The sequence below is a fragment of the Python bivittatus genome, unplaced genomic scaffold (assembly GCF_059951505.1).
Source record: "Python bivittatus isolate LINGU-HERP-01145 unplaced genomic scaffold, Pbiv_v1 ctg000610_np1212, whole genome shotgun sequence".
Taxonomy (NCBI): Eukaryota; Metazoa; Chordata; class Lepidosauria; order Squamata; family Pythonidae; genus Python; species Python bivittatus.
In genome coordinates, this window is record NW_028277088.1 from 12,978,882 (window position 1) to 12,992,514 (window position 13,633).

General features: G+C 38.9%; 1 protein-coding gene across 4 annotated transcripts in view; it reads right to left on the reverse strand.

The window, feature by feature from the left end:
* The window catches only part of CCNY (cyclin Y), a 107,466-nt gene that overhangs the window by 56,982 nt on the left and 36,851 nt on the right, over nt 1-13,633 (reverse strand). The window contains exon 1 of one of the 4 annotated variants that reach the window (XM_007440218.4): nt 2,654-2,836. The exons of the other annotated variants lie outside the window; for them this stretch is intronic. The gene's annotated coding sequence lies outside the window, so the exon portion shown is untranslated. Of the gene's footprint in view, nt 1-2,653; nt 2,837-13,633 lie in introns of those variants that run through there. 4 annotated transcript variants of the gene reach the window in all.

The following is a 13,633-nucleotide window of genomic DNA, read 5'->3' on the forward strand; positions in this document are numbered from 1 at the left end:
ATATTTCTAAGGAACAACTATGGCAAAAAAAAAAAAAAAAGAAGTCTACCAATCTACATGATGACACAGATCTTATTAAAGATTAAAAAACAATTTCCCCCAACTCATTTTAATGCATCTCTATTTGCAGCTCTAACTGCCCTATGTACCAACTGCTTCAAGGCCAACTGTGAGTAACTCACACGCAGAAACATATATGCAGTATTATTCACATGCCACATAAGTAATAATTGATTGAAAACGCCAAAAGGCAGGTCAATCTCCAGTTATGGGTGCTGATAATCCAAACAACTTTAGAAATTACACAAGGTATTAGGGCAACAGCCATCTTCTGTTGTTAGACTCCCTAATCTGAAATTCAGGTTAATATTCTACCTCCAAAGATAGATGCATACAGAATGCAAGGAAGCAGCACCCTATATTTAATCACTAAGTAGGGTAGATTTTAGCACAGAACTGGAGACAAGTGTTCCTTTTACCAAGCCAGATTTAATTAGGTCTGGTTGTCATTCTATAAATAAGCAGTAATCTCTATGGCTAGGAGACGTCAGCAAAGCCAATCTTTTCAAATACAAATCAGGCATTAAAATGGAAAAATAAGTGGAAAAAGAAACCCAGAATTCAAACAGGCTTTGACCTGCAAATGACTGTAAAAGTGATCACTACAAGGTTTAATTTCTAAATGCCCCATCTGTCTGATATTTCACCACAGGGCTGATTCAAGGGAGTTGTAGAAAATGCAGCTGCAATGGGCCCCAGAAAAGTGGAAAGGCTTTAAACAGGAATCTTCCCCACACATCCTCTCTCCCTGTGTTTTGCTCATTCCCCCCTGTGCTGCTGCCAATCTCCACTCACTTCAACATCTGTGTGTGCTCCTGCCTCTGTTCTATGCACAATCTAAATGCATAAGCACGGCGGGGAACAAAGGAAGAATGACCACATAGATAGATTTTTTCCATGACGATCTGTCCCTAACCCAGTCCTTCAGCTCTTCCAACAGTGGACACATTGCCACTGCAACTGAGTCCATCCACCTTGCTGCTGGTTGTCCTCTTCCCTTTCCTTCCACTTTTCAGCATCAGAGCTTTCTCCAGAGAGCTAGGTCTTCACATAATGTGTCTGAAGTAGAATAATTTGAGCCTAGTCATTTGCGCCTTGAGTAAGAACTCTGTGTGGATTTGTTTGAGCTGCATTTGTCTTCTTGACTGCCCACAGTATTCTCAGGAGTTTTCTCCAACACCAAACTTCAAAAGCATCAATACTCTTCTTATCTTGCTTCTTCAAAGCCCAACTTTTGCTTCCATGGAGTGTCACAGGGAATATCATTCTTGCACAGTTCTGATCTTTACAGGTTTAGACATGGCATCTGAGTACCTTTTCCGAGACCTTCATGGCTGCTCTGCCACTGCCCTAATTATTCATGTAGTCTGATCCAGGTTCTTGCACACAATTAGACTGTCATTATTATTCCTGGAACATGTTATCTGGAAGCTTAGAAACATCCCTTTGATTATATCAAAAGGGACACAGCAAGATTCATACCGCTTGCCAATTTGTCCTTTTCAGAAAGATATTTAGGCTACTTCATCTACCAGAGAAGGATGGGGCCCATCTGTCCAGTTAGAAAAAAACACAACATACTGTTTACATAATCCAGAGTCATGTGAAAGCTCTGTGGTAAGTAGTCCTTTGTATGTTTTCATGGTAACTCTGCTCTCTCACGATCACATGGAAACAAGAGAATCAATAACTGACTCTGATGAGGCCATAGTCAATCTTCACGGGTGTCTCTGCTGAAAAGCATGCCTCAGTGCCAGATAAGGCACTGCATTTATTTTTCTCCATGGTACTACTGAGCATAAATAAGGGAGACTGGATTATGCTTCTGTCACGCCTAATAAAATAACTCTTTTAGGAAGGAACCTGCTCTCATGTTCTATAGCAACCCTTTTATCTAGTAAAATCAGAAAATCATTGAAGAGCACTTTCTCTTTAATTGCCTTCTTGTAATGCTTTGAACTGTTCTGTTTTCAAGGTTAGGAAACACAAGATTTTAGGCTTAAACTTCAGCATCCTCCCACCCCAGATAGTTTTCAGGAGAATAGCAGGACTGTAACTCAAGTAGAGTTAATAACTCTCCTTGCCTTCAAAGTTTTTTTGCTTTTCTTTTTCTGCTTTAAATAAAAGTTAGCGTTCTCATGATGTTAAATGTACTTGCTGCATGCTGTGTTACAAGACAGAATTCATACAGTTCATCAAGAAAACCTCTCTCCTTCCTCTTGGGAAGGGCAGAAATCTAGCTCGCTGATACTCAGCAGACTGCAGTGCCAGATTCTAGCATAAATTTGGCAGTTTGGGCAAACACAGACAGCGTTCTGCCAAGGCATACTTAATACAGCCTTCAGAAAGACCTTTAAGTGTTCAAGAGCACCACAGATTAAGATACCACTGAGCAAATATAGCAGGGCTGTAAGTATTGATATAACGAGAGCTGTTCCGTTGTTGATAGGCTACAGAACTAAGAATGGCAATCTGCCACTAAGCTAGGGTTTCCAAGAGATCTGTGAAGAAAGGCTCAGAACTGGGGGTTAAAATAAAATTTTAAAAATGCCTTTAGAAAGGGAGGGAGGAAGAAAAGCAAGTATCTACTTACCTAGGGAAAAGACTTTGGTTCAGCCCCTATCTTTCAAACCCAACTTAAGGATAATATGAAGATCTTATATGTGCCTCTTTGTGCACCAGGAGAGAGGACAAGTGGTCCTTGAAACCTTTTTCTTTCTTTTTTCTTTCTTTTTTCTTTTTTTTCAGTCTCAGAGGCATACCATTGAATTTCAGCAAGGCTGTTACCAAAAAATCAGCAGCATGGCTTCCTGTTATTTTTAGCTGAAAAAATGCAGTAAAACTGTTCTGTGAACCCTGTAACAGATTTAACCCGCCCACATCATTTTCCTGCCTGCTGTGTCAGACCTCACACAGGTATGGCTTGATTCATAACTCTTCAGATACTCAATCCCTCACACTCAGTAATTAGCTCACAGTATAACTTTCCAAGACTCACCAGAGTTAGATAAAATGTTTATTGCACACCAGAAGACATATATCAACAGCTACCTAAGCCAGTCACGTATGCATACATACACACAAATACATGTATGTGCCTATATGTGAAGACCCAGGTTTTGTATCCTAGTTCTCTTTCTCCTACTTTTTGCACCTTTTGCTGTTCTTTTCCCAGGCCGGAATGTGAAAGGTACCTATATCATATTTACATAATGATCCTGTCTGCTCTGAAGGTCTTCACTTCCTGCCTTGCTAGCTTCAACCCTTCACAACATAGTCCTCTGCCCTCTCCCCAGAATGAAATGTGCCTTCTAGCCACCAAAAGGATATGTGAACCTATCCTCAAGAGAAGACAGGACCTACTGCGATAAATCAATATTAGTACTTTAAGCAAAGTACTAAAATAGGTAGTTTTTAAGTTCTTTTTTTTTTAAAACACCTTTTTGTAGCTCCATAACTAAATGGTGCACAAAATTTTTTTGCAGGGAACAGATTAAGTGGTCTTCATTACTATTATATACTTTAGTAAATACTATAAAATGGAATTCGCTGAGATGGCTAAATTGACTTCTTTGATCAGAGAAAAGACAGTATCTATATTTATTGGCGACTGGAAACCCTTTATAGATTTTTTGTGTGAAACAGAAAAAAAGGAACATGATTTATGGTTTTGATGATTAGACCGAATAGATTGTAGAATGTGCTTATAACTGTTGTAAAGAAGACTGGAAGCTACTTCTATGTATCTTTTTTCTTTCTTTTCTATTTTTCTTTTTCTTTTTTCTCTTGCATTTCTCTTGCATTTTTAGCTTTCTCTCTGATTTCTTTCTTCTTCTTTCCTTTTTCTCACTTTATATTAGTTTGTATTTGTTTTTAATCTTCTGTTTTAAAAAAAAGTTAATAAAACTATACCAAAAAAAAGAAGTAAATACTATAAAATATTCTTAACAGTTTTCCAGGGCTATTGGCAGGATGCCTTCCATGAGTTACAAGGGTTTGTTTTACAGTCTGACTTTTAATTGATTAATTAATTTTAATTATTTATGTGGTATTACTTTTAATCGTTCGTGGGTTCTTAGTTTTTAATTGTGAGCTGCCCAGAGTCACCCATTGGGGGAGATGGGCGGCATATAAATTTAACAAACAAACAAACAAACAAACGTTATACAAATTAAATAAATAAATAAATAAATACTATTCCCCTTGCCGCTGGTTTTTTTGCCCTCTCCTTCTGGGCTCAATCCATTTTACTGCCCCCACCCCAAAGAAGAGTTTGACACTAGTGCAGAATGCTGCCCCCCTCATCTAATTTTTGTCAGAACATTTGTGCTTAGAAAGGGCAGGTTAATGAAAGCAACCAGGGATGAGGAGTAGTTGGACATCTGTCCCGGACACTTGGCCCAGCTCTTCCTGTAGTTCCTGTCAACTTGTCAAAACCCATGCACCTGGGCAAGGTCAAGGAAGCAAGAACAACACAGATTTCAGCAAGGCATCTTTAACCCTAGTCTGGGGACCAATATGGAATCTTGAAAATTGTAAATGAGATTTCCCAGGTTAATTTATAAAGAGTTAATTAAGGTGGGGTCCTTTTGAAAGATTTGAAACGCTTCTCCCCGGGTTTCTTGCCACTTGGGCTGAGTTGCCATTTTAGAGATAGGCTGTCCAATGACTAATTTGCTATCTCTTGATTGTTTGTCTGTTTCTCAGCCTTCCCACAACCTCTCACACAACTATATGGAAGTAGAAGGCAGTAGAACGGAGTTTCTCAACCATGGCAACTTTTACGATGTGTGGACTTCAACTCCCAGAATTCCCTGGCCAGCATGCTGGCCAGGGAATTCTGGGAGTTGAAGTCCACACATCTTAAAGTTGTCAAGGTTGAAGAATATTGCAGTAGAATACCGATCTCATGACCAAAGCAAAGAACAAGAGTGCAGACTGAAAGGTGAGCGCTACCAATCATGAAGCTTCATCGCCATTCCCTGAGGTGAGTCTGAAAGTAACAGGACAGCTTCAAAATGTGTGATGCGCCTGCTAATGAAAGCCTGCTTCTTTTTAGGCTTCGTTCTGTGGCAATTCCTAATATATCTCTCGTGCCCAGAAAAGCATCGCATTATTGAAAATATCATGTACATCATTTCCATGGGCTCAGAAAACAGAATCTGGCATCTGCTGCAAGTCCTGCTTGTTACCCTCCCACATTTTAAGACTAAAATCAGGTTGCTACATCTATTTAGAAAGGCGTTTTTGTTGTAGGATAATTAAAAAAAACACACACACACAGTTAGGGCACTGCCCTTGCAAGAAGATCACAGTATTGGGCCACTCTGCACAAAAATGGGACCATGAAAAGCTTCCAATGTGTGGAAGCTTTGAGAAATTTCTTGGACCAGGAAGGCAAGATTTATGTTAGTTTCTTCTAGCAATTCAAACAAAAATTATTGTATTAGATGAAATGAATTATTTTATATGGTTAAGAAAAGCAACATCTACATATTTCCTGTGAATAATTTATGGGGGTTTTTTGTGTATGACTTTGGTTGTTGTTTCAGTAACACAAAAAAAGAATTACACAGACCCTTCCATGTCCATCACATACTGTTGGCATGGCTGAATCAGACAGGCCAATGGTCTAACTCTGTATTCAGCAGTTTCCCGTGTCCCCCTCCTTCAAAACAATTACTATTTTTATAAAAACAGCAGAAGAAGTAAGGGTCCAGAATATGGCCTAGGCAGACAGAAAACATCGTGTGTTTCATTAAGAGAAACAGCAAAGAGCACCTGAAAGATGAAGACATTTATTGTCATAGAAGGGATAATGTATTATTGCAAAGCAGCCGACTTCATCAGAAGTATGGGAAGGGATCATTTGATTAGGAAAAATTCCCCCTCCTCTTTCCATGGAGCAAACTGGAAGGAACCCACACACTCAAGCTGCCTCGGTTCAGCAGCCAAGTGAGTGGAAACAGTCGCCAAAGGGAGTCGAAATAGCGTCTTGCCCTATTCTCAACATGAATGTACATGAGTTCCCATACACAAAACTTCACAAAGCCATACGACGTGTTTTTTTCTGTCCTTGATCACCTGATCTGGCTAAAATTCAATTCCATTTATTCTAACAATTAGCCCTGTATTCCCCCTATGCTGCCACTCCTTTTAATTCTTGCTAAGAACTAAATATTCAAGATGTGGCAGAAGAGAACAAACAATGAATGCGCTGTGTCCTAAATGTGAAACATTTTTCACCTGAAATTATTTCTATTCATACGGATGTGCTGTAATTGAATCTCATCCATTGTTCTTCTACTTGATGTAATGCTTTTCATCTTTTCCCCATAAGAGGCACCTAGAGCCTGACTCAACAGACAAAATTATCAAGCAATCCAAAGATGCCATTCCTTAACCTCAGGCGCCTCATCTTTTGGCTAAACTTGAAGAAAAAATATGTATTTCTAAGGTTTAAGCAGGGCTTCACTTAAATCAAATCAGAAATATCAGGGCTCCCCATTATCTAACAAGTGAACACCACCTGTGCCTCCAAAAGGAAATTTCATAAATGTATTCCATAGCTTTATGAGGTAAAAATATAAAAGCAGGCCCACTGCCCTATGTGGACCCACATACCTAAGGCACAACAGAAGGGCAAAATGAATTGATCAGGGTTTTCCATGTGTATAAACATTTATTATTTTAAAAGCCTTTTGATAACATAGTCTGTGGAATATTTTCACAGAATGCTTTTACTAAGACTGTTGTGAAGTGCCTTGGATTTTACATTTTAAGCAAAAATAACAGTATGTCTACACAGCAATTGTTAAGCTTATTTAATGGCCAGCACAAGTTATATCTCCTCTGGAAGTCAACCAGAGTGTTGCTTGTCTAGCCGTTAAATATTTCTATCCAACTCGTACTTCAGTTTGAGTGTAGGCATATGAGGAGAAATTCCTACAGACTGTTGCAATTACATTCTCAATACGTAATGATCCAGAATGAAAAATATACACAGAAGAAATCAATAAATATGGTAATAAGAGAAAAAATTCCTTTGCTGGCAATTTTTGTCAGATGCAAATGCAAAATGAGAAATATTTTCTACAGGGAGTATTTGGGGCAGCTTATTCCACCATCCCCACAATTATTTTACACAAAAATGAAAGGGTATTTCTCAGAGGACAGACTGTTACCGGTAAGTAGAAAGAGAAAGCAAAAAAAATTTAAGTGATCATGGAATTCTGTATACTATACTATTACAGAAAAAAGTAATCAGAAACTGTAATGACCGTATTTATTTATTTATGTGTTTATGTATTTAATAAACCCTGAAGCTCAACACGGCCCCACAGATACCAGCCATGAAAGCCTACACTAGTATACTGTATTTCTGCTTTCTTTTAAAATGGTAGATACTTAAAAGGACATATCTACAGAAAAGTCTGAAAGCAGTATCTAGATTAGAGCACACAAAGCCTGGCCTTATATATTATGGTTTCTTAACTATGGTTTGCTCAATAAAACACAATGGCTAGGTTTACTAATTAAAGCAGCTTTTGCCTTATTACATTTGATGAACTCAATCAGACACTCCCACCAATTTAACCATGGTTAAACAATTTCAAATTAGCTACTGAGCCTCGGGTCTTCTGTTTTGTATCTCAACTATGTCCTATTTCCTTTATGATCCTTCACCGCAGTTTTAAATATTACAATAGCAACATTAACCAAAATCTCAGACCTCTAATAACAGTGCCAATATAACTTAAACTGATGAAAAAAATGGGGAAGGGGAGAGATTTTATCTAATATACAATATAACTCCATGGCTTAACCATAAAGAAGCATTACATGTTCTTCAGCTCATTAATAACTTTAGCAGTTCTTAGATTATCAGCTCTTAATTCCCTTATTATTAAAAGCATATAACTGTAATTCAGAGTGTCAAAATTGCATTTATTATCTTTGTCCTGCTCCCATCCCCTAGAATTGTTCATTATTTTCTTCTAAAGATAATTTTAAAAATCATTTAATGTTTCACAAGCATATATATAAAGCTATGGTATTTTCATTAGCCAAAATCTGCTTTTTTGATCCAATTTTGGGATTGAAACAACTTCAAGAAGATGAAAAGGGAAAGTACAGACTACCCTGTTGGTTCTCTGGGACTCTACCACTAACCAAGTCAGTGGAGAAGCTGGCAGGAAGTTGCAAGTCTCAGGGGGCTTGCAAGCAGGCAGGCAGGTGGCTGCTGCTGGGTGGGCGAGGATGCAAGGGGATGTGTGAGGGTGTGGGGGGAGGATGCGGCACACAGGGCCTGGGAGAGGGTACACAGGTGGGAGAAACATACCCTAACAACTTGCAACCTTCCCTATGAGTTTCCCCATTGACTTTCTGGGGAAGATGGCAGGGGAGGTCACAAATGGCGATCACATAATCGTGGGGCACTGCAATGAGCCGTAAGTGCAAGCTGGTTCTCAAACGTTAGATCACAGGGGGGTGCTGGCATGGCTGGAACTCCAAAGACCGGTCGTAACCATCATTTGTTCAGTGTTGTTGTAACTTCAAACGGTTGCTGAATGAATGGTCATAAGTCAAGGACTACTGTATGCTAAACTGAATGTTCAAAAGTATGGGTAGACATGCAATATGAAACATTTGGTAAATGAACAAAATTAAATATTATTTTGGCACTTATTTTTATAAATTTAAGTTTAAATTAGGTAAACAAAAAACAAATCTCTGTGACTAATGGACACCTTCGCATCTTTTTAGGAAAGAGCTGATGGGTTCAGCTAACTCTTGGAGATCTGGTACTCAAACTGCAACATGTTTCATACAATGTTGTCATGTGCTATTGTGATTTCTTCTGGTCAGAAGTAATTTCATATATTAATCTTGCTCTGGTTTTTATAGATGGTTATGTTTTTTTTAACTATATACACAGTTTGGAAACTAACAGAAGAACAAGTAGAATATTTATCATATGCTTTTATGCCTGTACAAATATTAATATGACAAGGTTGGAAGCAGATTCTTTATCCATTAATTGTACAACGGTCTAAAGAAATCCCTTACTTCTTAAATTTAAAGAACATTTTACTGCTGAGAGTCTTACTTGAAGGACTAGTTAGAAACATGGATTGGATATATTACACTTAATTTCCCATTTTCTATTGTTAAGTAAAATGACTTAACTGTTAATATTTTAACTGTTAATCTAAATATAGATGCAAGATTAGTTTTTATTAATACCTAAGAGTTGTATGCTTTTATGGGTCCTCCCTTTTTTCCTTTGTGCATATAATACTTTAGAAAGGTTAAAAGTAGCTTCAGAAAGAGCAACTGCAGAAGTCTTGGTTTTCAACCAACTGCATGCAACATAATTTTCACTTCTAGAACTTTACGACTGCATCTCTTGCATAGCTCCTGACTTTCTCTAGCATTCTCTACTACCTCATCCGGGGAATTCCTGCAACTTCTGCACGAGGCAAGCAAATCACCAGGAAATCTACGTACTGGTTAGAAGCACATTGTTCTGTGTTTCTAATACCTGGTGCAAGAAGACATGCACAATGACTTCTCTGAAAGCTTCAATCTTCAACCTCTCTGGCTTCAAGACACCTTGGCTTCAAGGAAGCCAACTATTCTAGGTGTAAGAAATGCTAAAACTAAACTCCTAAATGCCTACCTGTCTGTCTGTCTCATACCAAATTGGACGTCACCCTGTAGACAAGGTTTGTTTCCTAACACAGTGCTTCTACGGGTTGTTGTTGAGACATGACATTCTCCCTAGGGCTGCTGCAACTGAGCATCCGAGAATGCATCTAATGGCAGCCTATTTTCTTCTGAGCATGCTGCTTATCAGCAGGTGGCAAGGAGGAAACGTAAGTGGAGAAAATGTCCCTTTTAAAATCCTTTCATGCTGTTGCTGTTTGTCCGCTCCAACAGCCAGTTTGAAAGGAAGGGAAGAAAAACTCTCTTCCAACCTTAACCCAACAATCATTTCACTTGGACAAAATAATAAAGTTTCCAGTTTTAGATAAGAACTATCAGAACTGAATGAACAGGAGGAGAGTTTGAGGGAAATCACCTAACCTTAATTTGATTACAGGGCCAATAAAGCTTCAAATTTTGAGGTGGGGAGGAGGACAAAGAAATAGCTATGGTTTCCTTTAAGGGGGAAAGAGTCAGGTTCAGCCCAAGAATCACACGAGACAGTCCATAAATCAGCTTAACTTCTTTATTAGCTAACACCTAGGAGACAGAATCTCACCAGACTAACCCCAATTCCCCAACGAGAGCAGCTATAACTATTAAGCCCTTAGGGAGGGACCAGTCTCTTCCTTTCACACAGTCCAGTTGGGGGCCGAGGAGATGCTTGGAATGTCACTTCCTCCTCCGTGTAACCTTGAAGGTCCATTCCAGAATCCTCCCCGCTCACGCCTTCCATCACAGAAAGTCACACAACAAATTTCTCAATCAAAAATACATTCCACATGTTTACAGTATTATCAATGGCAGATATATCAGCTCCCAGTGTGCATCTTATAATGACAAAACTGTACACTGGCCAGTTATTAAGGTGCAAAAGTAGTACCTCTTCCTTTGGGTGCATCTTAACTCCTTAACCTGTGATATTCTTTATTCTCCTCCCACAAGGAATTCCAATGTGCAAAAACCATGCAGCTGTCTAATAACTTTCTGAAACTTTTTCTCCTACCTTATAATTTGTATCACACACATATTTTGAACACAATGCTTTCAATAATTTCAAAAGTCCATTTGAAGATGAATTTGCTTTTTTCCCTATCCAACAACCTGAGCTAGTTTCTAGGGACTGATTAGTACTAAAAGTACAACTGTTCTGTCACTGGATGATTTTTGGAAGCCATCTGCTATTCACCCATCGAAAGAAGCAGATCCATGATCAAGCTGAAGTAGCAAGTGATGGAGAGATGAAGCAGGATCCCTGCTAGGAAGGCAATCTGGCACCAAGCCTTCCAGACACAATTATCCTACACAGTCCCCAGGAACTCAATTTTATTGTCTTTCAGTCTCAATCATCTTTCTTCATCTATGCTGAAAGGTCCAGATTCTCTCTTACTTTAAGAAACAAACTTTCCAGATTCAAGAAACACCCCATACACTTTTCCAACAGCAAAAAATCAGTTTTTGCTTCTATCACCACGTTCTCCCTCTTCAATTGCTTACTTATCTGCTGTTTATGTACTCCCTTAAAAGACTGTTCAGGGTTTTATTTTCTTTTTTCCTTTCTAGCCTCCTCAACCTGCATCACCCAACAGATTCTTACAGGCTCCTATGCAGGGGCACCAGGGCAATGCCAACATAGTTAAACATAATTATTGTTAGGTTCTATGCCTATATTCTAAGAATTGCTAGTGCGACACTAAGATCATCACCAAGGAGTCTCCTTCAAATATTAAAATAAATACATAATTCAGTGCCAAAAGAGATAAACACCTCCAGAATGAGATTGCAAAGTATCTCGGTGCACATGGTACTGTTTCTGAGATTCGGTTTTCAAAATATACAACTTGGAATCACTGGACTGCTGTATAGTGGACAAGTGGGGATAGGTGTGACAGCACAGAGGAAGAATAAAAATGAAGTTCCATGTGGTATATTAGCAGGAAAGAAAGAGGATGGACGCTCTGAAATTAGACCAATGACTGAACCTTCTTACCCAAAGTTAGGTAATCCCTTCTTCTCCAATCTCTCCACTCTGCGAGGGGGTTGAGGGGGAGAAAAACAAAAATCTCTTTAGACAATTTCTCCTGTGCCTGACCCATTTCCGACCCCCCTTGCAGAATGGAGAGATTGGAGAGGAAGGGATTACAAGAGAGTAAGCAGGCACACAATGGGGAATACATCGGGTTGTTTGTGTAATGTACTTGCGGCTGCCAGCATATTGCTTTCGATGTGTACTCCCCATTGTGTGCCTGCTTACTCTCCAGTAACCCCTTCCTCTCCAATCTCTCCACTCCGTGGGGGAGAGAGAAAAAAACAAGCAATTTCTGTAGCACTCTCTCCTGTGCCTGACTCATTTCCCCTCTCCCTCTCACAGAGCAGAGAGATTGGAGTGGGAGGGATTACAAGAGAGTAAGCAGGCACACAATGGAGAATACACAGGCTGTTTGTGTAGTGTGCTCATGACTGCCAGCACCAGTGCATTCATTAGATGTGCCTGCTTACTCTCTTGTAATCCCTTACTCTCCAATGAATGTAAATACAAACATTAATTCCCTTCTTGCTAATTAGCCCATGTAGGGGTGAGCATATTCCAAAGGGCAGGGGAGTGGTTAGGGGGCAAGGAAAAGCGGAAGGTGTGAAACTGATTACTGTTGTCAGTTTTGAGCCAGCTATCCCAGTACTGCAGGGTGACCATTCCAAAGGGCAGGGGAGTGGAGGAAAGGAAAGTACAATTGCAGTCATATGATTTCCCACTTAGCGACCGCTTCACTTAGTGATGGAGTTGCCAGTCTCAACTGTGGTCATTAAATGAGGACCACCTGTACACTGCTTGTAATTTGCATTTACCTGTATTATTTTTCCTATCACCTACTTTTGCTCAGGCTCCAATCACCTCTGATACAGTTAGCCACAAGAAAATGCAGCTGTGCCCCCAGCGGCCTCTTGGATTTTTTAGTTGTTTATTTTTCTAATGTTTGGTTTTATAACTCTTAATGGTATTTATGTTTTTTAGTGTGTTGTAAGCCGCCCAGAGTCCCCCATTGTGGGGAGATGGGCGGGGGAAAATTAAATAAATAAATAAAATCTATTATCTTACCTTTACAAATAAACTCTGTAAGATGATCACCATTATTAACCTTGCAATCTAGATAAGTTTGTCATAGAATTTTGCCTCCTACCAAGTTCATCACGGAAGTCAAGCATTAAATAAACTGGCTCTTCCTGCTTCATGGCTCAGAATTAACCACTGAACTACTTAGTACTGAGTATATCTTTGACGCCCACTGAAAACCTCTTAAACTCAAACTATATTATGCAATAGAGTCTCTTGTAAGAAAAGATGACCACAGATAAACATATGTATCAGTTTCAGATTCCCCAATAAAGTTCTCCATTTGTATTCTAAGTAAAAAGCTAATAACATCTCAAACAAATCAGGATCACAGATTTAATAATTAACAGTATACGGAAAATTATTGAATCGTTCTAGGTTATTGTTATAATAGAGTCTCAGAAACTTTATGGGAAATATCTAAAAGAAGCACGCAACTTTTCTAAGCTGCACCTAGCCTTTGAATGGCATGTGAGTTATGTTCTAGAAAATAATAAGTAGGGTGAGAATGAGTACAATTTACTTTCAATTTGTTCACATTTAAATTTAATTAAAATTAAATACAGTTGAAAAAAGACAATGTATGGAAAGCTGCATGGTAGAGGTGTGGAAAAGATGTAATGGGAAATAACAGAAAAAGCATAGCGTTAATCGGCCCATGGTTGTTTTGGAGTTAGCATACAAATATGGTAAAATGAATAAATAAATTCCACTGAATTCTAACTACTGAAGCATCCAATATTTCATCATTCAGCA